Source organism: Aythya fuligula, chromosome 1 (genome assembly GCF_009819795.1).
Source record: "Aythya fuligula isolate bAytFul2 chromosome 1, bAytFul2.pri, whole genome shotgun sequence".
NCBI lineage: Eukaryota > Metazoa > Chordata > Aves > Anseriformes > Anatidae > Aythya > Aythya fuligula.
The window spans coordinates 187,861,709-187,886,414 of NC_045559.1; positions in this window are offsets into that span (position 1 = coordinate 187,861,709).

Below are 24,706 nucleotides of genomic sequence, written 5' to 3' on the forward strand. Positions count from 1 at the left end.
AGGTGTTGCTTCTGCAGGGCTCCCTGTGAAATGTTGTACTCCAGCACTGAGCTGCAGCTCTTGACTGTGGATCTCCATCCAGCACGCAGAGTGGCGCAGGAAGAGGCATTGGGCTGGGTTTAAGGTAGTCCTGATTGCTGCTGGAAGGATTCTCCGAGGTCCTAGCGCTCAGCCCTACCTGCTGCAATACAGACGCGCTCCCGGCGCCGGGCACTTACTGCTCTGCGGCAGCGCAGGGGCTCGGGAAGAAATCATGAAAGCTGGGGGGAGGAAGGGGAGGGGGGATGCTACGTGCCCCGGGGTCACCCCGCTGCGGGATCAGCTCCCGGGGGTGCCCTCGGCAGCGCCAGCCCCCGGCCCCCCTCCCCTCCATCCATCCCCCGGGGGCTGCAGCCCCCCGTTGAGCCCCTGCGCCAAGAGGGGTGCGAAGTCAAACCGGCGTGGTCACCGGGAAGTTTGGGAGGGGGGTTTTCTTAATTTTTATTTTTTTTTCTTTAGGGGGGAGGCATGGTCATGGATCACGCTGCGCGGTTTTCCTCTCCCCTCCTGCTCCCCTTATCCCCGCAATCCTAAAGCCCCTGTCCCCGGGATCCTGAAGCCCCTCTCCTCCAGATCCTAAAGCCCCTGTCCCCGGGATCCTAAAGCCCCTTTCCCCCGGGATCCTGAAGCCCCCCTGGTCCTGCAGCCCCGCTGTGCCCCCGCACCGGGGCTCGGGGGGGAGTTTTTGGGGGATGCCCCTTGTGGCCGCGGGGAACCCCAAGCGCTGCGGGCACAAGTCCTTCCGAGCAGGGTGAAGGGGAAGGAGAAGAGGATCGGGGGGAGGCAGGGAGGAAAAATCATCCCCACGGCGCCGAGACGTAAGTAAAGTGTTCTCCTCCCGCAAGCAGAAGTTATTTAAAACCGCCAGGAGAGAGCCGGTGGGGGGCATTGAAGGGGGGGGGGGGGGGAGAGAAGAGGATTTATGTTTCTTCTCGTGATGCCGATGATTGATGTTATTGTTGTTTTGCCGCTCTCCAATATAGCTGCATTCATTAGCAAAGCGACAGAAGGGTCTCCTGCCTTTCCAGAAGGATTGCTCGAACAGAGCTCAAGGACTGGGCACAATGCAGGGGCTGCAACGAGGGAGAGGACGGCTCCCGCAGCCCCCCGGAATTCAATGCAAAACCTGAAGTCAGGCTTTTTTTTTTTTTTTTTTTTTTTTTTGCAGGGGGAGAGAGGGAGAGAAAGGGAAGAAACATAATATCTTGGGAGCTGGGGAGAGAGATTGCACAGTGGGAATGATGCTGCACGTCTCGGAGGTGGCGGGGCCCAGGAAGGTCAACCGGTGGAGGCTGGAAACGCAGCTCGGGAAAAGAAGGGCTTTGCAAGGAGGTTAATTAAAAATACTTGACTCTCCGCATGTCTTCCTGCGGGATGGGCATGCGGCAGAGGGAGAGGCTCTCCTGGCCTTCCCCACCACAAAAGCCAGCAGCCCAGCTCCCAGCCTTTCGGAAGCCCTCCACTCGCAACCATGACTTAACACTTAAGAGGAGGGATGGAGACTTCCAGTTCCCATGTCCATGGGGGAACCGCAGCAGGGACAGGCTGTGTCCTCAGTCCCCAGGGGTGTGCAGGGAACAGGCAAACCCCACGCCAGTGGCACACGAGCCACCTGCCCTTCATTCCCCTCCATCGGTCACTATTACTATTTGAAAGATGGGTTTCAGCAGCATCAGAGCAGGGTCCCATCCCGCTAGCCCCACACAAACCCACAGAAGAAACAGTTGCTGCACGTCAGTCCATGCATTTCGACGTGCGAGGCCAGGCCAGCACCCCCACCCCCAGACCCAGGACGTCAGGAGGGACTCAGCGCTCCCCAGTCATGTTCCCTATATATCAGGTTTAAGGACACTGCTCTCTCACACACAATGGATGTATCAGTGTGAACAACTGCAGAATGACTTGGGAAAAACTGCAGAACTCGCCATGTCAAAAATCATTATTCTTTATCAACTTGATCACGGCAGTACCCAGAGGCCCCCGCTCGGGGATCACAGTCCCATTGTGCTGGATACTGTAGACACATGTAATCAGAGAGATGGTCTATGCCCAAAGAGCTTATGATCTTAACCCATGATGAAAGACAACAGGTGTATACCCCAGACACATGGGGGAAGGATAAGGGGAAAGCAGCGTTGAGAATAAAAAGCAACAGGCCTGGCCAATGACAAGTGTTTTGTGGCAGAAGGAAGTTTTAAGGAGATTTGAAGGAGAACAATAACGGAGCTTTATGGTTATTAATGGGAAGCTTTTTCCATGCATAATGTGTAACTTGGAAGGGAACATAAAATTGCTTGTTAGGAAATTGGGCTGCTGAGAAGTGAAGGCTTGCGCCACTGGCAAAGCAAAAGGAGCTTACCGCAGAGCGACCAAGGGGCCTGCTATCTGCTGTCTGGTGCTGGTCGTTCTGGAAACAGCCTCGCTCCTTCCCAGTTCCTTAAAATTTACAGTTGTTGTCCCAGTGAAAAGTACAATAGGGATTTTTTTTTTTTTTCTGTAGCCCAAGCTTCATAATTTTCTGTCTTGTACTTCAGATCAGCATACCTTATGAGAAATATCTGAAGGTAAGGAGGAAGTATTGGTAGAGTTGGTTTTATTTGTTGTTGTTTGCCCTTTTTTTTTTTTTTAAGGAACTCAAACGAAAGCCCACATATTATTGGCTCTAGGAAGTTTAGTGTTATAAAAGTGTTATCTAAGTTGAGGCTTTGATGTCTGAATTACTCATAAGTATCAAAGCCACACATGAATTATGCAGGACATCCCCAAAATTATACCCATCTGTGAGTAGGTGGTGTTCCAACCCTGCTTCACATAAAATCTATGTGTGATGTGTAATGTCAAGCTTACCCCTTACAGAAGTATGGCTTTACTGATAGCTCAGGCTGTATTAAAAACCTACACTTTTATCCCCAAGACACGGAGGCAGGAACATCCCTAGCTCCCCTCAACTAGAGATTCACACCCACTTCCCTTATACCCTCCTGGAATTAAAGACTGCATCTGCCACAGTGAGTCATCAAGAGCTTACTCATCAGCTTTATGCAGGATTTTAACTCCTGCTAGCAGAGCTGGTCAGAAGAACCCTGCATTTCTTAAGTAGTTCCTGGCACACATTCTCCTCACATGCACCACACTGATGTGACACCTCTGGCAAGCTTTACAGTCATGATTTTTTTTTTTTACTGTCTTACCTGTACTCTGCCAACCCATTGAACTTAACAAGAGCTCTTCACATATCAAATGTTGAGTGTCATTTTTAAAAAAAAAATCAGCCTGCTGTAAGAAAACGTTTGTTTTTTCTTTCCTTCAGATTGCATAATTTCACCCAAAGTACAGAATCCTTTTTTTAGACCTACAATATAACTAATTTGTTTATTTCCAAGCCCTGCAGATGAAGACTTGGAAGATTTATACTATTAAAAAAGAGGTTCTACAACTTTCCAGTGAAACGCATGGCATTTGCCAATTTTACTAAAATGCCTTGAGTCAGCAAACTTTAAAAAGCTGCCTTTTGATATATAGAAAATAGTACAGAATGTAACATTACTTTCATTTTTTATTTTTTTTACAAACAGGAATTCTCAGGATACTTCGGGAGCATGATATAAACCCGAAGATGACAAGAGCGTAATTTATCTCACCTCACATCAGGCTGCTACAGTAGAGACAACTAGATCTAGATTACTTGTTCTTTAATGCAGAGAAATAGGAGCAATTTTAGGGCACAAATCATCTGACCTATTCTAGGCGTCTACTTTAGGATGACATGACTCATGCACTAGAGATGCTTAATTCTTTCCAGTGTATGAAGGGAACCTATATTAGATAGAGACTTCTCCATGACAGAGGTCTAGATAGGACTAGATGGATCCCACCTGCTGTGCTATACATGTGATTCAGCATTTCCCCAGAAAGGGTGGTGAGGGCATTAAACTATTAATACAGCTGCACAGATTAATTCTCCAAGGAAAACTCTTGTCTTCCCAGCAAGGAAAAGTTACTGAAACACATAATTATGAAACATTGGGTTATCTGGAAATAAATAAAATATTCGTGAAAACCTATTAGCCATGCAATTCAGGTTGATTGGATTAACATAACAAGTGCCCATAGGCTTAGGAACAATGATGTAGAAGAGTGTTCTTGCTTTTTCACTTCAGAATCGGTAGGAAAAAAGTAAGAGTACACATTAAAAAAAAAAAATTACCCGAATTTGGAATCCCAGAAAGAAACATGGAAAGGTCTATTTCATATGGGGTACACTCAGTTCACCAAATTTTTGTATCAGAGGACTATAAAACATAATGCAGTTTAGAATATAATGCAGTTTAAAACATCAGCATCACTGTCAGCATGCACACACAGCCGCAGCAGGATATGTGACATGCATTTCTTATGCAATTATGGTATTTTGCTGCATATAGGAATCAGTGAGCCTACATTAAATAAGCATATGATCTTTAAATAAGAATATGATCTTTGGGACTGTCCTAGGAAATAAGCTATAAGGTTACATATTTAAAGGTATTTTGATTTAAGTAAAAAAAAAAAATAATAATGTCATTATTAGTCAGATTCAGTCCAGTGCATTGACACAGATACTAATACAGCCTCTTGGAATGTATTTGTAGGCAATACTTGAAAGCAGTTAAGTGATGAAAGTGTTAAAACCACCAAATATGTTTAAAACTTCTCTGATGTATGTACTTGTACAGGGCTCACACCTGCTGCTTTTAACACAGAATTAACTGATGTTGTAAGTCCCTTCAGCTCAAGAGAGAAAGTGGCATTGACTGCAAGGAGAAAAGAGGAAGAAATCACATTTGCTGCTCATGCATCTGCCCGGAGAGGCCTTCTCATGGCAAGCAGTGCTTGTGGCACAGCTCAGTGTCAGAACTGGTCTGCTATCACCCGTCCCGTTTTGCTTATCTCCTGCCCAGGCTCACTCTTGTTTGTGTACGGAGATTTCTGCCTTCTTCATGCTCACGTGTTGTTGCTGCTCATTTGCGAGCTCGGAAGAGTTTGGCAGCAGGCTGCAGTCAGTCGGAGCAGCCTCTAGGGTGTCCCTGAAGTTCCTTCTTAGCCAGCTGTGCTTCGTGCTCAGCTCGTTCACTGTCTGAGCGATGGGGTGGCATTCGTACACCAGCCAAAGCACTGATCAAAACCACCCGCTGAACCATACCTCCCAGTGCTGGACCGACCACGCAGCCGGCAACCTGCCTTGAGCAGCTCATCGCCACCGCCCTTGGGGCCAGGAGAGAGGATGCCAGCCCTTGGGGGCTGGATGCGTGCCCCAGCTCACCACCACGGACAGGACAGCAGCCTGGCACCCCTTCATCCCTGTGGAGGACACGGTCTACACCGAACCCATGCCCGCCTTCTGGGATGACCGAACACCTTGACGGGCAGGACTGCACCTCCATGGGTGGTAAGGTGGCCACCCAGGGCATGCATCCTGCACGCCCCATAGCCCTCCCTCATCCTGAGGACACATCCCCGAGGCAGGAGGACGCCTTCCCGACGGGCTGCAGGCGGCTGCTCGCCCCAGCAGCCCCCCACGTCCCCCAGCCATGTCCAGCCAGAGCAGGAGGAGGGCAGCGAGGGCCGGGGGAGGGCGCCAGGGCTGCCGGGCAGGGGCAGCCGCCCCGCCGCGCTTGTGCGGGCCTCTCTTGCCCTCTAGCGGGCAAAGCCAGCGGGGCGGCCCCGCAGTGCCCCCTGCGGCCTCCTCCTCTTCCTCGGCTTCCTCCTCCCTTCCCTGGGCAGGGCTCCCTGTGGGACATCGGAGTGTGGGGCCCACCTCAGCACCCCTTCCCCCCCCCGCCCCGTACCAGGGGACAAGCTGTGGGGTCCCCCCCTCAGCACCCCGTGTGTGGGCTCCTGGGGTCAACAGGGACAGGGACCAAGTGCTATGGCCCCAGAGAGCAAATGAACGAGTCTGTGGCAATCAGTGGCCATGAGTCTGGGTAGTAGAGGCTCCATCCATCTGTGGTGGTCCCTCCAACTGGTCGTGGTTGCCAACCACCTCCCTATTGCTTGGGCCAAGCGATGGATGAGCCCCAAGGGAAGCACGGGGCTCAGTGCCCCCACTGCTGGGCAGACATCAGGTGCCCGCTGCTGCTGCTGAAGAAAAGAGCAGAAGCTGGGGACAAGGGTGCTCCAGGCATGGTCCTGCCCCTGGAGGAGACGGGGGCAACTCTGCAGTGAGCCCATGGCTGAATGGGGCTTGAGATGGGCTGCACTTGGGAAAGGGAGAATATCCATGGTCGTGTGGGACCTTCTGGTGTACCATGGAAGATAGGTTCTTCAAGTAGTTTAGCCTTTTTATACAAAAAAAAAAAAAAAAGTCCTTTTTTTGCTGATGAATTACAAAATATTTCAGTATCATCATCCCCATTGTTTTCTTCCTTCACAGATACAAATTAGTGAAAACTTTGGCTTTTCCTACATTATTTTATATGTACTACGTCCATCTAACAGAAGATCTTCTAGCTTCTCTAAGAATTCTTCCATTGCAAGTATGCTTTCAAAAATTTGGTTTTCTTTTTAAGAATGCCTGTGATTGATTTTCTTCCTATAGCCTTCAACTTTATTTTATATCCCTGTTTTCCCCGTTTGGTAGATCACTTTATTTTTGCACTCTCCCCATTTTTCATATTATCAATATTATATATTGCATTTTTGCTCTGCTGTTGTAATCACTGAACTACTATAGGCTATCAGAAAAAGTTACCCTTTTTTATGAAATAGATAATTTTTACCCCCCCCCCCCCCTTTTTTTTTTTTAATTTCTCACTCTTTGGGAAACCCTGATACCTGTGGGATGCCTTTCCCCTCTCGTCATGGCTCCTTGAAGCTGAGCACTGACGAGAAAGCCCTCTGTTTGCTGGTAGTGAGCGTAGTCATGTCACTTGGAATGTAATCACTTAGAAACCTCCACTCTCTGCTACAGTATTATAATCCTTTGTAATATTTTGCATGCCTGTGTCTGTTTCATTTGCTTAAACACTATCCAATTACTTTGTTGATAACTAACATATTTTGCATGTTTTTGCCTGTTGATTTCCTTAATCATTCTGCCACTATTTCACTCAGCAGTATGCAAACTGCACTCTGATTTGGTGATGTGAAGAGACAGAAAATAATATAACCATTTTCTTCAAATAGTTACTGTGGATATGTAGTAATGTTTTCCTTTTGACTGGCCAAGGCAAAAACATCTCTGACTACTATCTGGGCTTGGTGTTACCTCAACTTGGTACTCCTGAACTTCTGCTTTTACAACAAGACAAGAGACCCTTCCCTTTACAGGAAGGGAAGAGGCTGCTCAAGTAAAGGCAGCAGCTGTGGGTAGCTGAGGGACTGTATGATTACTAAACCATTCCCCATGGAGGACTGCCATCTTCTGTTTGAGTTATTTCTGTTTGCCCAATCTGAAGAAGTTTATAAAGGAACTGGGCAAAAGTATGAGAATAAATGCTTTACATTTTGGAGAGGGTGGGAGGTCATGGAAAATGCATTCCATATTTTGGGTTTGAGAGAACATCTGACATATTTGATAGCCCAATTCAAGAAATAACATAGTTATAAGAGTCTGGGGTACAGCTATGGCACTGCCTTCTTTGTGACAGTGGCAGTAGGAAACACCAGTTAAAGAGTACATGTGTTCTTGGCCACCTTGTACAGTTTGTTCTCCTTGTTCTCCACCAGCAACCATGACCACTGGGTTAGGGACATCAGAAGGTACATCCCTGCACACTCTCTCTAGTATTTGCTTATAGACAGGCTGTTCCTGAATTTGCATAATCCCAGTTTGATCCTGCCTCCATACTTCGTCTCTTATGACAATAAAATCCAGAATTTCACTATCCTCTTTGTAAAAAAAGAACTTTCTTGTATTGATTTCAAACCAGTCTCTCACTAGTTTAATTGAATGACTCCTAATCCTTGTGTTACAACAGCAGAGTAACAGTTATGCCCCCCATTCCCTTCATGATTTTGTAAACCTTACTCTTTGCCCTTAGACTTATCCTCTCCAAACTGCAGAGTCACAGTCTATGGAGTCTCTCATCAGGCACCCAGGAGGCTCAAGGGTCTTACTTTCCTTTGAGGAGACAATAAACATTATAAAGATTACTGGAAACTTAGGTAATATCAAGCAAAACTAAGGGATGATAGAAGATAGGACAATAAGCAGGCTCATATGACATGTTAGGTGCAGCTTACAAGGCAAATTATCAAAATCATTTCAACCATGAGAATCCCAGGGACATGCTTTTGTTTGCTCACTGTCGGGTAAGTTTGCCAAGCACTGGTCATGTATATAGTATGTCAAATGTTTTGTGGAACCAATCAATGCTAAATTCCTTAACAATTCATGCAATGTGACCATCGTCACAGAGAAAGCAGTGGACTTTTCACATCATATATCTTGTAGAGTACTAAAGAAGTACCCAGGTGTTGACCATTATATAGCTCTGGTGAACACAGTTTTAACCATGGAAACCAAAAGATTCAAAGATTTCAAAAGATATCAAAAGATTACCTCAAGTGTTGATTGCTTGGCTAACTATGCTAATGCTGTGTGCAAGTACAAATTTTTAAGTTTGACCCTGGCAGAAAGACATTAACAGGGGGGAGTGCTGATCCTCAGACAACAGCAACATCAGAGACAATTAAATGACATTGGGTAGACTTTTTATGTTTGATGGTATTCACTGTATTATGGTGTTATATTGATGGTATACACAGACAAGGTAAAGGGAGAGAGAACTGTGCAAATTGCCATCCATGTAAGCTTTCCACATGCCACTGTGTGCCACCAGAAGTACTTTATGTATTATTCCAGGTGCTAGTGAAGAGTTGGAAACAACAGTGACTTCCCCAGTGTTTCAGATACAGAGCTTTTCTCCTCTAGACCTTTAGCATGCACAGCTGCAACCCATGTCTGATGTTACTCAGGGAGTTAACCAATGGTAATAATGGTCTCTTCTAGGTTTAAAATGTGTGCAAAATGGGCTTTCAGGAAAAGAACTGAATGTTCTGAAAGCCTAAATGTGATTTTCCCATCCCTCTCTCTGGCTGTCAACACACGTTTTATCAGGGTCACCAAGACACGTCTGCATGTTAGACTGGCTGTTTCTCCCCAGAGGTTGTACCTCCCTATGGAGGAGCTGAACAGAAAAAGTCTCTGCACCTCTGCCCCCAGACCTCAACATTCGAACTACATTTCCGCATCCTGTCCATTGCTCTGAAAAATGGGACAAGGAGATGAAAAGCTCTTAGCTCACAAGAGTTTGCTTCTCTGCCTTCATAGCTGCCCTTGATAAAAAACAGCTTTCCCACCCTGTTGTTGTTTAGAGAGTTTGTCAGTCTGCGAACCTGAAATCCACCATTGGGATTCCAGTCCTCTCCCTGCAGCTGTTATTCTAAGAGGGCTTAGAAATTCATCAGAGGGTCTGAAAAACATAGCAGCACTGGAAATTCACACCAGAAATAGATGCCGTCTGAACAGCTTTGCTTTCTCTAGGCATTGCAGTGAAAACCCTGACAGGCAATTGAGGAAGAAACCATTCAGGAGGTTCCTGTGCTTCCTCCGCTTTAAACATTGATCTAGGTTTGAGGAAGAGGATTACAATGACCATTAAGGATTCTCAGGGACTGAATTTATAGCACACCAAAGCACTGAGAGCTCACTTTTGCAGATATGGACAAATTGGCTCAGACTACCTTGCCCTTACTGCAGTAGCGCTGCAGCCAACAGAACTACACATGTAAATGTTGAGACATCAGACAGACCTCTAGTATTAGGTATCCTACTTTTTTTAGTGTGGGCCAGGCTTCTAAAGAAACACATGGCAAAACTGAAGGAAAATTATCTTGCCAAGCCTCAAGTTATGCTATTCATATAAATCTTGATATGAACAAGCAAAAGGAATTTGCTTGAACTTTCTGGAATTCATACCTCATATTCTTGTAATCATCTGATTGTTCCAGCTCTGTATCTGGGAACGTGGTGCTGCTGCTCTGCTGAGGGCTGAGCTACTCAGAAACACAGAGCTTGTAAGCTTGCTCCCTTGCTCAGAGTGCGTCTTTTCTGGTTGTGTCTCCCAGTGGATTAATGGTCACGCTGCAAACCCCATTCCTCCAAAAAACTCTGGAGCAGATTCTCTGCTGTGATAAATTGCCAGAGCACCATGACATTGCTGGAGCTCTGACAAATGATATGAAAAGAGTAGAAGCACATTTGGGTCCTTTATTTCCCTAAGTAAAAAACCCTCTTACAGTTCATCATTGTAAACCCTCGGAATCTGTGAGCCATTCTTGGCCACAGCATCCATAATTACAGAAAACAGTGCTCAACTGTAGAAGTGTGAGGACTGAGTCCTTTGTAAATGTTCCTGAATATTCCTTTCTGAAGATTTCATTGTCACTAAGTTTTTCCCACATATAGACTTTGGTCCAGTAGAGCCCACATTTTATTTATAATTTGAGTCACATGCTGCTTCCATAATTTTTTGTCTAGTCATTTTAAACATCTCTGTATAGTACTCAGACAACAATGGCGAATCTTGTAGCTATTATTATATTTGCAATTTCCCTTGGGTGTTAGCAATGTCTATATAATGCAGTCTACCTAATACTTCAAAGTTATTGCATTCCAAAGCTATTAGAAAGTTGAAGCTTTTATTAGAGATGTCTATTAATCTAACAGTGGGAATTAAGCTTATTTCTCAGCATTTTTGAAAGGTATAAATAAATCCATAAGGCACACACAAATGCCATGCTTGAGAAATAACAGCATTCTGGTAATGTGCTTGAAAAGAGTTGCTCATTTATAAGGATATTTTACAAGTAGAATGTCTCTGTTCAGGAACACAGAATCAAATAGTTTCCATTACTGAAATGATTTGAAATTTTGTGTTTTATAAGGCCAAGGACAAATATTCAAAAGACAGGGTCTAAATTAAGTCTGAAAGGCTAAGATGTTCAAAGCAGCTCTTTGGTGTCTCTTTTTTGGCAATTAAGTTTAAAAATTCTGCAGATGCCTCATGTGATTGCTATGTAAGTGAACTTCAGAAAGTGCATATAGAAAATTAGATCCATTAAGATCTCTTCAGTATCTTTAATTATTCACTTACTTATACCCTAAGTAATGCTGAGGATTGCAGTGCCTGATTTTAAGCTCCTGTTGTTTTAAATTCCTGGCCTCATCCTTCTGTAGTGAGATTACTCTTTCATTAATCTGTGGCATTTTTTTCACATGTGAAAATTTCAAATACTCTCTTTACATCACTTCATACCTCCTTAGCACTTCAGAAAATTATGTCAACCAAGTCTAAATCACTAAAGGTTTCCTATTTCATAGGATATACAGCTACGATGTTTGCATTAGAGTAGTTGGGGTAGTCACTGGGGTTAGTCCTGCCAGGTTATGGAGAACAGACATGAGCTGCCAAGAAGGCAGATAAGCATGGTACTTTTTTATTCATGGTACCTTTTTATTCACGTTTTACTTCTTAAGTAAACTGAGAAGAACAGCCAGTGCAAGCAACGAGACAGCACCAAGCCTGTATGCAACGTACACCACAAGAAAAAGAATATTCGTTTCATACCAAATTCTGCCTGCACCTGGCCTTCCAGCTTGACCTGGCAAGCTACTCCTTTCAAGACTGCTCCCTAGATAAGCTACTTCTGAGCAGAAGGTTGTAAAATGGTAGGGAGGTGGGGCTGTTGGTTTTTATTTTTTCATCTTTTGACCAGCATTTAAGCACATGAAGATCACAGTTTCTACCCCTCTCCCTTACAGATGCAGAGCAGTCCGCCTCCTTCTCCCTCACTTCAGGTGGGCAGCATGGGCATATTACTCTGGGCTATTTCATGCCTGGGGAGTCTTTCTGATGGGGCTGAATGCAAGAGCTTTGACCCTTGGTACTTTACCTTTGGCAGGCTGTAAATTCATAACCTACTTCTATGCACAGGGCAAGTTTTGGGCAGCAAACTCATACCTCTTGGTGGTAAGCTTCACATAAGTGGCTTTGGTTGCAACCAGTTGACAGTACAGAACTGCATGAGTTTACCTCATTTCCAGTCTTAATCTGATTGGGAATACGGACAGCTCAACTCAGCATCAGTTATGTGTAGGTCACAAGAAAACACGAAGTCACACTGAGTTGGAGAGGAATTACTCCTGACATTGTACCCTTTCTCAAGGACATTCACACATGCAGGCATCTCTGCTAGTCCTAACACTGACATTTAGAATATAAGTAACTGCAGAAAAGGAATATGAATTAGGATATATTAAAAAAAAAAAAAAAAAAAAAAAAAAAAAAGTCTGTTCAAGCTTCTCTGGGGACCAATCTGGACATTTATTGAAAAAAAATAAAAAAAAAAAAAGAAGGGGAAAAAAATCCTACATGATGAGATATATATATTTCCTGGTCCACAAAACAAACCATCAGTTTAGATGGATGGAAAAGGATTTTCCTCACTTTGCAGAATGCTGGCTGATGCTCTTCTGAGGACTTCGGCTTCCACTCACTGCTCTAGTTGGTTCCTATCCCTTCCATCATTACACATAGTACTAACTGCTGCTGCATGGCCGTTATTGTTGAGTCTGCAGAAACTAAGGCCATCTTTTTGCTGACAGCATAACTGATAAGACTGCAGTGTCATGCGAGTTGTTTTTCAGGTCATGTCTTTGGGATTTGGTCTTGGTTTGTTCTCCCTCTGTTTTCTTAGTCATTGAAAGGTTCTTACCCTTCTCTGCTTCCTTACCTTCTGAAGAAGGTGCAACCAACTGAAATCACTTATCTTTGATTTCACCTCCAACTCCATTCCTACTATGGAGCTATCTCACCAGCTCCACACTACACCACAGCCTTGCATTTCATCTTAGTTATTCTTTAATGTGGCTGCTCCATGACTGGAGCAAGAACTACTCATTCATGAGACCTCAAGCTGTTAATCACTGAGCACTTAGAGCAGAAATTCTGCTATTTTTGCCCTTGATAATAATACCCAGTGACCTTGCACTGGTGATTACAAAGTTTAATTTTGTTCCTACTCCTCTACTAAGAGCTCATTGAGTTCTTCTCATGTAACAATCTGATCCTCTTCCATTTTGCTTCTCAAATTTGTCATCCTCAACCTATGAGATTTCTCCACGTGTGTAAAACAGAGACTAAAAGAACAGAGTGAGACCCTGTATTGTCATTCCAACTACAGCCCATGCCATAACTCTCTCAGAGATACCTTCAGCACCAAGGGCTTTGCATTTTAGCACACACATCTTCTGAAATGTCAGAGAGAGTTCCTCCTCTTCTATCATCCTCTTTCTCCTCCTCCTCCCCTTCCTGGTGTGAACATTGCAAGCTCTGCAGAACTAGAGCAAACACAGCCAGGTGAATGGATGGTTGACTTACTCTGTCCTGCAGATGGTCCACCACATCCACTCAGAGACAAGCCCTTTGTGCAACGAGCTCAGTAGGAATGCTCACACCTCAAGCTCTTTCTTCAATTAAGCTTTTCAAAATCAAGCAACACTTCATAGATCTCTGGGGTTCTCTTTTTTTGTCTTTGTGTGAACATTATTCTCAGCATTTGCTAGGTGGCAACGTACCTTCAGGAAAGAAGGAGTGTGCCATATTCTGGTTCTCTGGAATACCACTTTTTTCATCTTGCTTAACTCCTTTGCCAGTTTTAGTATAGCCAACATTCTTTAACAGAAGATGAATCAAAGGGATCCACGACTACAGATTTTAAATATGTGAAAGTCAGCAGAGGTCTCCAAGAAGAGCAAAAATTCTGCATAAGCTTAAATTGTGTACACAAAAACTGGCAGCAACTTTTGGAATTAAAAAATTTCCACAGCACAAATGCAATTAAGGTGAACACAAAGCTACAGCCACATTAGCATCTGTAAATTAAATATGATCTGTGCCACAGACTTAGCTAAGTAAGAGGAGAGATGTTTCACAGACCAAGACTTGGAGAAGACTAATGTCAGCAACAAGAAGAGTGCTATTTGTTTTGTTTTGTTGTTGTTAGTTGCCTGGTTGAACTTTTATTGAGGTTTTTCTGATGTGAGAACCTTGACCTGGAAGCCTTCCAGGCACAGACCTCAGCTAGCATTCTGCAGAAATCCTGTGGATGCAGAACTTGTGTGGTTACAGGTGCACAGCATACTTGCAGCATACATACACACAACAGCATCTGCTTCTCTAGAAGTAATTTATAATTCTAGGCAGAATTGCAGTGCTAAGTTACAATGGTATATGTTAGAGAGAAGTCTAAAAAGAAGACACTTTCCCCTCAACTGAAACTTTGGAATGAGGTTCTAGCCTTCATTTCAGCTTGTACAACATGTAGAAGTTAAAGACAAAAAAAGATCCTCTTTCTCTCATCACTATAAAACTCTCGATCACAGCATTATTAGACCTTTTTCATTAGACATTAGACATTTCTCATGCAACGCCCACTGACAGTTCTGTTCTTTCTTCTTCAAATACATCATAATGGTATCCTATCTGAAATTCAAGTCTGGTAAATATAATAAATTTGATTGTAACTTAGATTCCCTAGCTACTAGGGTGTGGGGTAGTTCTGTGGTTTGTGTTTTTTTTTTTTTTTTTTTTTTTTTTTCAGGGAGAGTGCTGAATCTAAAAGAGAAAAAGCTGCAAATTATACCTGACAGTTCTAATGTGCTTATAACTATTTTAATAAAAGGTGTTGTGATTCATCATAGATAGCATGTCTTGTAAAAACAGCTTGGGTGAGCTGAGAAAATAATGCTAACAGCTTTGCAAAACTTAACTTACAGTTTAAAATAATTTGGGTGGTATGGAAAATGGGGATGACTCTGAAGACTATAAAGTGTTCCAAACTACATTCAATTTACACTTGCAGAATCTGTTTTTGTGTAAAATAATGGCAGTAATTTCTACTTTAATAGCTGTCAAGGGCAGATTAATATCAAACATGGAGAAACTAGGCAAAAAAACTTTTGTGAGTAAATATCTTGCAGTTTTTGCCATTTGCTAGACTGAAGGATGTAGTTTAAAATAAACACTTTGTATTCATAGGCCTAACACATAGTACTATTACCAGTCAGAAAAAAGGGTTTTATATTTTACAGGGTCAATGTTATAACTCCAAGATTCATAGGTGAAGGCAGGGCAGAGGACTTTGATGGTAAAGGTAAAGGACTCAGAGAGAAATGAGTGGGAACCTGAAGTACAAATAGTGGCACTCTTGTCCTTTGACCCAGGACTTAATCACCTGAACAAAACTGCGTCACTTCTGTTTATAGATGACCTAGAATTACAGCACAGCTAGGGGAAGCAACATTTTATTTATGCCATTTAGATAGAAAACTTGAGATTAAAAAAAAATCAGCTGCATCTTGCAACCAAAAAATTAATATTATAATCTTCCTACTTCAAGATTTAATTAAAAAAAAAATCAAACTATGGGCTAGTGACCCAGAATCTTCCCACTCCATTTTCATAGGGGAAGGAATCTTTACAGATTTATTTTGTATCATTTGTATACCTATCTACAGATTGCATAGAATCACAGAAATTCAGGGCTGAAGGGATCTCAAGAGATCACTTTCTCAAACCACTTCACTGGGGCAAATGAAGTATGTATAAAACAGTCCCAATAGATTGGTCCAGAAAAAATATTCCTGTGAGGGGTATTTTGCAGCCCTTCTACATAGCTTTTTCCACTGCTTCCCTATACTCGTAGTGAAAAGGATTTTTCAAACCTAGAAATTAAACTGATTCCACTTGCATTTTCCTAAGTGGACAGTGAAGAACAATTGATCACTATCCTTATAAATGGATGGGTTTTTGCATGTGTTTTGTGCGCTAAAAGATGCCAGTACTTCCCTCCTCTATTTTCCATTTACTGCTTCATCTGTATCTAGTAGGCAATAGATAGAAGAAGGACATTGGTTTAACATGACCTGTTCCTGACAAAGTCATGTCAGCAAGTTTTTATCACCTTATCATGTTCTAGGCATTTAGAAACTGCTTTTTTTTTTTTTTTTTTTTTTTTTTTTTTCTAGAATGCAGGAAGTTATTTAGGCTACTTAATTATAATTTATTTGGTTTCTCTTCAATCTCTCTCTCTCTCTTTTTTTTTTTTTTTCTCTAAAAGAGTTGTTAGGTTTCCCGTGTCGTTTCAATTCTCCATGAGTTTTCAAAGATATCAGAAACATCTGGAAATGGTTCAGAGCTTACATGGGCTAGTTCCTGAATCACTTCAGGAGGCAGATGCAGAAAGTGTGACTGTATCTTTTACCTATCTTCTGTCTCTTTCTTAAAAGGCTATAGTCTCTTCTCTCTCTTCAGAATGTAAGCTACAACAAATTAAAATAGTTATAGCTAGGAAAATTTAAAAACAGAAGGTAAGTTGAAGATCAGCTAATAGGTGAGCAGGAGCATAAGACAGACACAGACATCCTTGGATTTAAAATCAGATCTAGACTCCAAGAGATCCAAAGAGCTGAATTTTTATTTTTTTTAAAGTCCTTAATAATCAACTAGAAAATATTCCAGTAATGTGATATTTGCAAAAAGATTTACAAATAGCTTTTGTCTTTGAAGATTATTTCCAGTTCTATCTCTGCCTTGCTTCAATATCATAGACAAGTCACTTCGGCCTACTGTGCTTCATACTACCACAATAATGCAATCAGCCCCTAGCAACCCTCCACAGATGCTATAATACTTCATCCTTGTTGAGGTACCCCAGTCCTTCAGAGTAGTGGAGTCTCCTGTTGCTCTCTCTGCAGGGAGTCTGGTACATCCCCAACTACCAGTGGTAGTTGAGCTTCTGGTCATCAGCAATCTAGTTTCTGAATACATAGAATCATAGAATCATAGAATATCCTGAGTTGGAAGGGACCCATAAGGATCATCAAGTCCAGCTCCTGGCACCACACAGGTCTACCCAGAAATTCAGACCACATGACTAAGTGCACAGTCCAAATGCTTCTTAAACTCCAACAGACTTGGTGCCGTGACTACGTCCCTGGGGAGCCTGTTCCAGTGTGTGACAATCCTCTCAGTGAAGAACCTCTTCCTGACACCCAGCCTGAATGCATTTAACATGACTTACAGTAAAACAGAGACTATATAAAAAGAGATTAAGGAGCAGAGGAACTAAGAGGAGGAAAGGAAAACAGACATAGATTGCATGGGCATGAAGTAATTAACTGCTGGTTCATATGTAACAACAGTTAACCCACAGTTTGTTCAATACAATAATGCAATACTTACCCTTCAGAATGGCCTTCTACTTCCTCCATCCAGGTCTGGTAAGAGAAGTGGGCTCTTTTGGGTGCCAGGATGTCATCAAGTGTCATGGACAGGTGTCCTGAGGATATGTGGGGTAATATCACACCATGGACACTCCCTGGTTTCCAGCAGGTGGCCTATAGGCTCTGCTGGTCCTCGCTCCTCCACTGCTGGCACAGCTTCCTGGAGCTTCTTGGTGCTTATGAAATGGGATGCTACAGGCTGACCTCAGGTCCTCTGAGTCAAAATAGCAGTCTCTCTTGCTGCTGTGGAGTACAAGTTTGCTTTCATCAGACCCCTTCTCTCTACCCACAGGGCCCTACTCATCTAAGCTTAGGAGCAGCCTAGCATGGTAAGTACCCTCCTAAATATCTTCATCTTCCCCAGGCAAGCAGGCAGGCAGTCTCTGCAACACTGGATTATATGCCTATGCGTTACAGCTGATTTGTTGTGGATCCTCACCAACACTGTATGGGTTCCCCTTTTGTGTTGCATAAATGTGAGGCAGGACCTGCGCTCAAGGAGGAGAACCAGCATTGTACAGGTGTCCTATCTGTGCTCTGGCCTGCTCCAACAAAATCTCTCTATTACAGATCAGAGAGAAGCTGTAACTAAGCTATGTGAACGTAAGATCCATAAACACTGTGAATGCCATGTGCACAAGAGACCACCCCAACTTATGAACATGAGCCAGCCTGTGGGTCTTGGTATCCTCCTATCTGTATAGCTTATGTCTCCTTGGACATCCACAGTTCAGATCCCAGCACATACTGATTCCCTCAAGTCCCTCAAAACTCTTCGCCTTTCCAGATGGGGTCTGACTAGAAGTCTGCACTGGGTGTACTCAGGTGTACTCCTGACAAAGCCAACAGTTCCTACCTGAATGGAGCCAGGTGGGGACCATTCTCCAAAGAGCAGCTTCATCCATTGTTTCTGCAGGGATTTGTATCAGAACCACGATTAATATGCTTTCACGAGTGGCCCCAGCAGTCTCTTTTGATGTAGCTACAGACTAAGGAAACCTTCACTAGCAAATACACAAAGACTGCTCACAATATTTATACAAATAGTATGGCTACTTTTCAACTCCCTAAGAGCCAAACGCAGACATCAATGGAAACAGAAAGACTCTGCCAACCACAAGGAACTTTGTATTAGGACTTTCAAATTTTTATGAAAGGATTGCAGAACCTTTTATAGTGAAGGTATGTGTCTACCACACACATGTACCAGTGCTATTAGCTTAGATCAGACCCTATACTAATTTTAGTTACTACACTACCAAACACACACACTTGGAAAATAATCATTCCTCCTCCTTATACAAAAATAGGTATAATCAAAGATCATAAATGGTATTCTGAGCAAAAGAGGTAAACGCTACTTAAAATAATGGAATACATTACAGAAAACAGTAATTTAAAGTTCTATAACTCCTTTCTTTTTCAAAGAAATAATTATATACACTTCACCATCTTCAGCGGTATTAAAGATGTTATAATTTAAAATAACTTTCATTAATAAATCACAGGAGCAGTGCAAACTGTTGTTAATAGTAGCTGTAGGCAGTGGTCTAGGAAAGAAAGCAATGAAGAAGGTTTATGATGCTTCTTTATTTTCAGAAAACATGTATTTTTAAAGTATTTACAGGTTAAAATACTGATAATTCTGCATTTGTTTTTTTAGTAATACTGTGAAATATTCTTTACCATCTTTTTGAACTACATAACAATAATTATTTACAATTATATCAGTCACATCACACTTAAAAATATGAGTCTGAGTCCCCAGTAAATCCTTCTGGTTTATGAAGCAACACAGATAAAATTAACTTTGCTAATCTTGACTTGTTTTATTGTGCCATCTCTCTTTCTTTTTAAGTACGGAATCTATACAATGGCAAGTGTTAAGCAACCTTAACTATAGTTATTGCTGCCAACTCTTCATATAAAACTTAGGGTGAAATACTGGTATAATTAAAATTGATGGCAAAGCTCACACTGATTTTAGGGAATGACAGAAGAGAAAAGAAATGCTCCCTGAAATACAGCAACATCTCCAAAACAAAAATGTGTATTTACATGGGAAGTACTGGTAGTAACATTTTGGGAAATCTTCTTACTAATATCTTATACGCAAAATACATATACAAATATGTATATCTATCTATATAAATATGAAATTAGAGATACATGTAAAAAGTCCAAATAAGACAATTTCAATTGGATACAGATTTATCTTTTTAATCAGTGCTGGGAACACTACAGAAAAATGTTTAGAAGGGAAAAAAAAATGAAGTATAACTTCTTCAGCTGGAACCATGAGGAAAATATTAACCACTAAAGTACATAATGTAATTCCATTACTTAAAATGTTTTCAGAGGACCATGGGACCTCTATTATTGTTGCAAAAGTGCCATGGGATCTTATCACTGAAAGATAAAACAGCAGTTAAACCACAGTTCTCATCTAACAGTGAGAAAGTCCCTAATCTTCAAGGATTTATGTATACAATTTTATGCGGTAGGAGTAGTCTTACTTCAGATCACAGAACTTTTCAAAACACGTAATGTTAGGCATATATCTCTTCACAGAACCGAGATCTACAGCCTAAGCTGCAGAGCCATAGTGAATATACTTATCATATTCCAAGAAGTGCACATTCCTTTATAACAGAGTATTAGTTTTGACCTGCCTTTTTTTATCCACATGAAAGCATTATTTCAATAGTCTACATACCATTTCTTTTATGAATCAAATATTTATCACAAAAAGGCAACTGCCAACTTAGAAACTATATTTTAAAATCTTTCCAAATATGTTGCTAATATCTTCAAATGTCATTTTTTTAATATTAAATTGTTTTTTTTTTTAACTCTTTTCTTTGATTTTTTAACTTGACTTCAAAAATAGTTCAAAATTCTGAAGGGACTTGTTATATACAAGGTGTTTTTCAGGGAACAACATCAGAACAGTGTGGGAAGACAGTGTGTTAGAAAGGTCAATATAAATTAATGCTATGAGAGGTATTTGGGGACACATATCTTAGATAAATTTTAATTCTTTCCCTTTCAAATGGACTCTATCATGGTAAGTTCTCGAGTAACTTCAGCAAGTTGAAAATATTTGAAGATAGGCTATATTTATGGCCCAGCTCCTAAAGCAATGATTGCTGTGAACTCCTATTTATGAGCTGAATGGTGCTATCTGGCAACAAAATGTGCACATTTATTTTTGGTCTTACTGGAGGAGGAATGTCGACTGTCTAGTAATGAGGTCAATATCCATGATTTGCATGTCCTGTAAAATAACTGGACTTTCTGTAAACTAACAGCACAGAGTCATTCTAAGGCTTCTTCATCACAGGAGGATATTTCAGCTTCCTTGAAACTGATCTCACAATTTATTTATTTTTCTTTGGAGAAGGGATTGCTAGGAATTATGGAAATAATTCCTTTCTAGTGAAAAAAAGCCTTTCTAGTGAAAAAAGCAGCTTTGGAAATTCCTGAAGTATTCTCCCAACCTTCACAATAAACAACCTTGGTAAGAAAACTTTGAGACTCTAGGTAAATATTAAGATATCAGCTGGCGAACTTTAAAGATAGTCCAGTTTTATCCAATCACTTTCTAGTTTTCAAGGTGTACAAGGATTATTTAGTTATATTACTTTTAACAAAGCTTGTCTTCGTTGTGCTTATATCCTTATGGGTTTTGGAGCATTTTCCTTGTCATCATAGGCAGGCAGATTGCTCTCACCTCTGTTAAAACAAAATACAAGTGATATTTTTAAGAGGACCTATGATATCTTGAAGGAGCCAAAGAAGGCCTGGGCTTGTGAGATCTTCTTCTGTTTCAAGTCTTCTGCCTGACTTTGGGCAGAATTTAACCTCCAGTTCTTCACCTATGAAATAAAACACTGATATTTGATGTCCTTCTATTAACTTGTCTGGTCAGCTCCTTCAGGAAAGAAGTACTCCAAATATTGTTAGCGCACTGCCTAGCCTACTAAAATCTTACATTTAGTTGGAGCTAGCTGTCAAATAGTACACAGTAAATAAACCAGACTAGCCCCACATTACTTCTCCTGAAATAAGACCACATATATAAAAGGGGGCTTGCCACCCCTTCCCTCAATTCACTACCAGCTTGTTGTTCCCTTCCCTGACCCTGTTTACACAGCATTTGAAGTCCCCAGAGACCGACTAGCAAGATGGGTGGCCCTCACACTGGATGACTGAATCCACCTCTCAAATCTTATTCTGTCTAAAATAGTAAGAAAGGGTTTAGATTGAATGTAACAGGAGTTAATTTAAGCTGTTACAACAGTAAATGAATGCTGGCACTAAGCCTAATGCTCTTGAGGGGATTGGAGTCCCAGCAGAGACTGAATCCGCGCTGGAACTTGGCCTAACACTCTTAAAAGACACGGGGATGCAGAATTGGATATTCAGGCATGTGGAGCTGTAGATTTACTTGATATTTTTACCCTTTACATTTTACTTTATAACAAAAACATGGAAGAAAATGAAGTTTATGTCAGACATCATTTCTTAAATATCAAAGGAGTTCCATGGGCTTTGTTTCACGGTACTAGATTTTCATTTGTGGATGTGATTTCACATTATGCTCATTATGCCTAACAAGAAGTAACAGCATTTAAGTTTTATTATATAATGATTCAGTGGAGAATTGAATCTCACAGGAAAATCACATCCTTAAACATTTAAGAAAATCTTTTATCAGGCTTTTAATTTGCTTTTGCAGATTTTCAGCAACGCAACCACCTCTACAAGGAAGTCTGAATTCAACATGTAGAAAGCACATGTTACAAAAGCAGGTACGTCAGCTTGCTAAATGTAATGATTTCTGCTTATCACAGAATCACAGAATCACAGAATTTCTAGGTTGGAAGAGACCTCAAGATCATCGAGTCCAACCTCTGACCTAATGCTAACAGTCCCCACTAAACCATATCCCTAAGCTCTACATCTAAGCGTCTTTTAAAGACTTCCAGGGATGGTGACTCCACCACTTCCCTGGGCAGCCTGTTCCAATGTCTAACAACCTTTTCGGTAAAGAAGTTCTTCCTAACATCCAACCTAAAACTCCCCTGGTGCAACTTAAGCCCATTCCCCCTTGTCCTGTCACCAGGCACGTGGGAGAACAGACCAACCCCCACCTTGCTACAGCCTCCCTTAAGGTACCTGTAAAGAGCAATAAGGTCACCCCTGAGCCTCCTTTTCTCCAGGCTGAACAAGCCCAGCTCCCTCAGCCGCTCCTCGTAGGACTTGTTCTCCAGACCCCTCACCAGCTTCGTCGCCCTTGTCTGGACAATGAAAGCCAAGGAAGAGCAAACTGTACAGGATGGGAAAGAGAGCTTCATTTGCACAGTGGTAGTGTTGTGCTCCTCTGGGACACTACACATGGGGGTGAATTTACTGCAGGGAGAGCAAGAGAGGTTGGCTAAGGACAGCTCACCTCCCCATCAGCATTGCGTGCTTGCAGTCATAGGAGAGTAGTTGTCCTTTCACATTGCAGCTATATCTGTTTCAGTCAGGAATGTCATCCAAGGAAAGGCAAATGACCTACTTATTTGTTCTTACTCAAAGAAAAACTGAAAATGCCTAGCAAGGTGCTGAACTAAACATGCTTACCTATGTTGCATTCACATGTTCAAAACTGTGGGATCTGGCATTCAGAATGCAAATCCCTCAGCCATCCTCTACAATGCTTCTGGGACATTGCCAGCATCCACAAAGTGCTTGTTATTGGCTTACACGGAAAGGGAAGTATTCTTAAGGTGTTTGTGCAAATACTCAGTGTCAAACTGTAAGGCTGAGATAGAAAATACTTTGTCTGTCTGGAGGAAAGCAGGAATAGGGGAGAGGAATTTACTGTAAGTTTTACATCTCTGTAAGAGAAATCGGATTTTTCAGTATGCGTTTGTGCATGACAGAGGGATTTTGCTGCTATGTTTTATTGTATCTAAGGATTAGAAAGGATTTTCTTGTATGACTTACTTTCTAGGTCTCTGGGGATAGGGAAAGATTTTGCAATGTACATTACAGCCTGTGAGGATGGAAACCACTCACCCTGCATGTTGCACTCTTGGGTGATTTTGCAATGAGCAGTCATTTGTGTTTCCCAGAGGTGTTTTTGAAGAGTTTGTATCGGGCTAAGGATTCAGGTGGCAGATGCCTGAAGATGTCTCAAACACTTCACTGAATGACATTCAACGGACAACACATGCTAATGGAAGACTGGATAAATTCTGAGATGCCATTAGTTAAATGACTGAAATTAACACCTACAAAATCAAATTCATGGCTCTGAATCCAGATCAGGAAAGGACAGCGAACTAAAAGTACTTTAGTGGCATAGATGTATATCACCACACATTAATGGTGAGAGGGGAAAAAAGGCATTTCCGTGTTTCAGAGCCGTGTTTCAGATGTCGCAGCGCCTGTAATGATGACAATACAGTACTTGCTGTTGTAACAGAAAGAGGTGAAAGGTACAGCTTGCTAAGATGAACTGAGTACTTTCTGAAGGCCTTTAACCTAAGCAACGGGAAATCGCACTTTCTCTGCCAGATGCCTTAAGTCTAGAATTGCCTGAAGCAGTTCTCTCTCCAGTCTTTTTCCAAATTCACCAGGTGAACTTCAGGTGAACTTCTGCAAAAACACGAATCCGAGTACTACCAGCCTAAAAACGGAGGTTAACTTCCTCTCAGCTTTACTTCATGTGACCATATATCATCAATTCCCAGACAGCCCAATGTTTGAATGGGACTCATCAGTCTCAACCTAGCCAAAGCCTAGAGAGCTTCAGTAGAACAATAGTAGTGGACCCCCCTTCCCCAAATAATTAATTAATTAATTAATTAATTAAATTTGAAGCATTTGAGGTAACTAGTTGTCTCTGACATAAGTGATTACAGCTGGTCAATTCAATCTGTCATGCTTTTCAGTTAGCACCTCTGCCATGACAGTTTGTGTAAGCAACATCTTTTGTCGTCTCATTTGTAAGAAACTCTGCACTTGAAAAGGATGTTTTAGACTTATTCATGTTTCTGTTGTTACTTGTTCTGGAATAAACTGTGTTCAGTTTTCTGTTGCTCACTACAAGAAGGCCCTGGAGTGTGTCCAGAGCAGGGCTACGAAGCTGGTGAAGGGTCTGTAGCACAAGTCCTGTGAGGAGTGGCTGAGGGCACTGGGGGTGTTTGGTCTGGAGAAGAGGAGGCTCAGGGGAGACCTCATTGCTCTCTGCAACTGCCTGAAAGGAGCTGTGGGGAGCTGGGGGTCGGCCTCTGCTCACAGATAATAGGACCAGAGGGAATGGCCTCAAGTTGCACCAGGGGA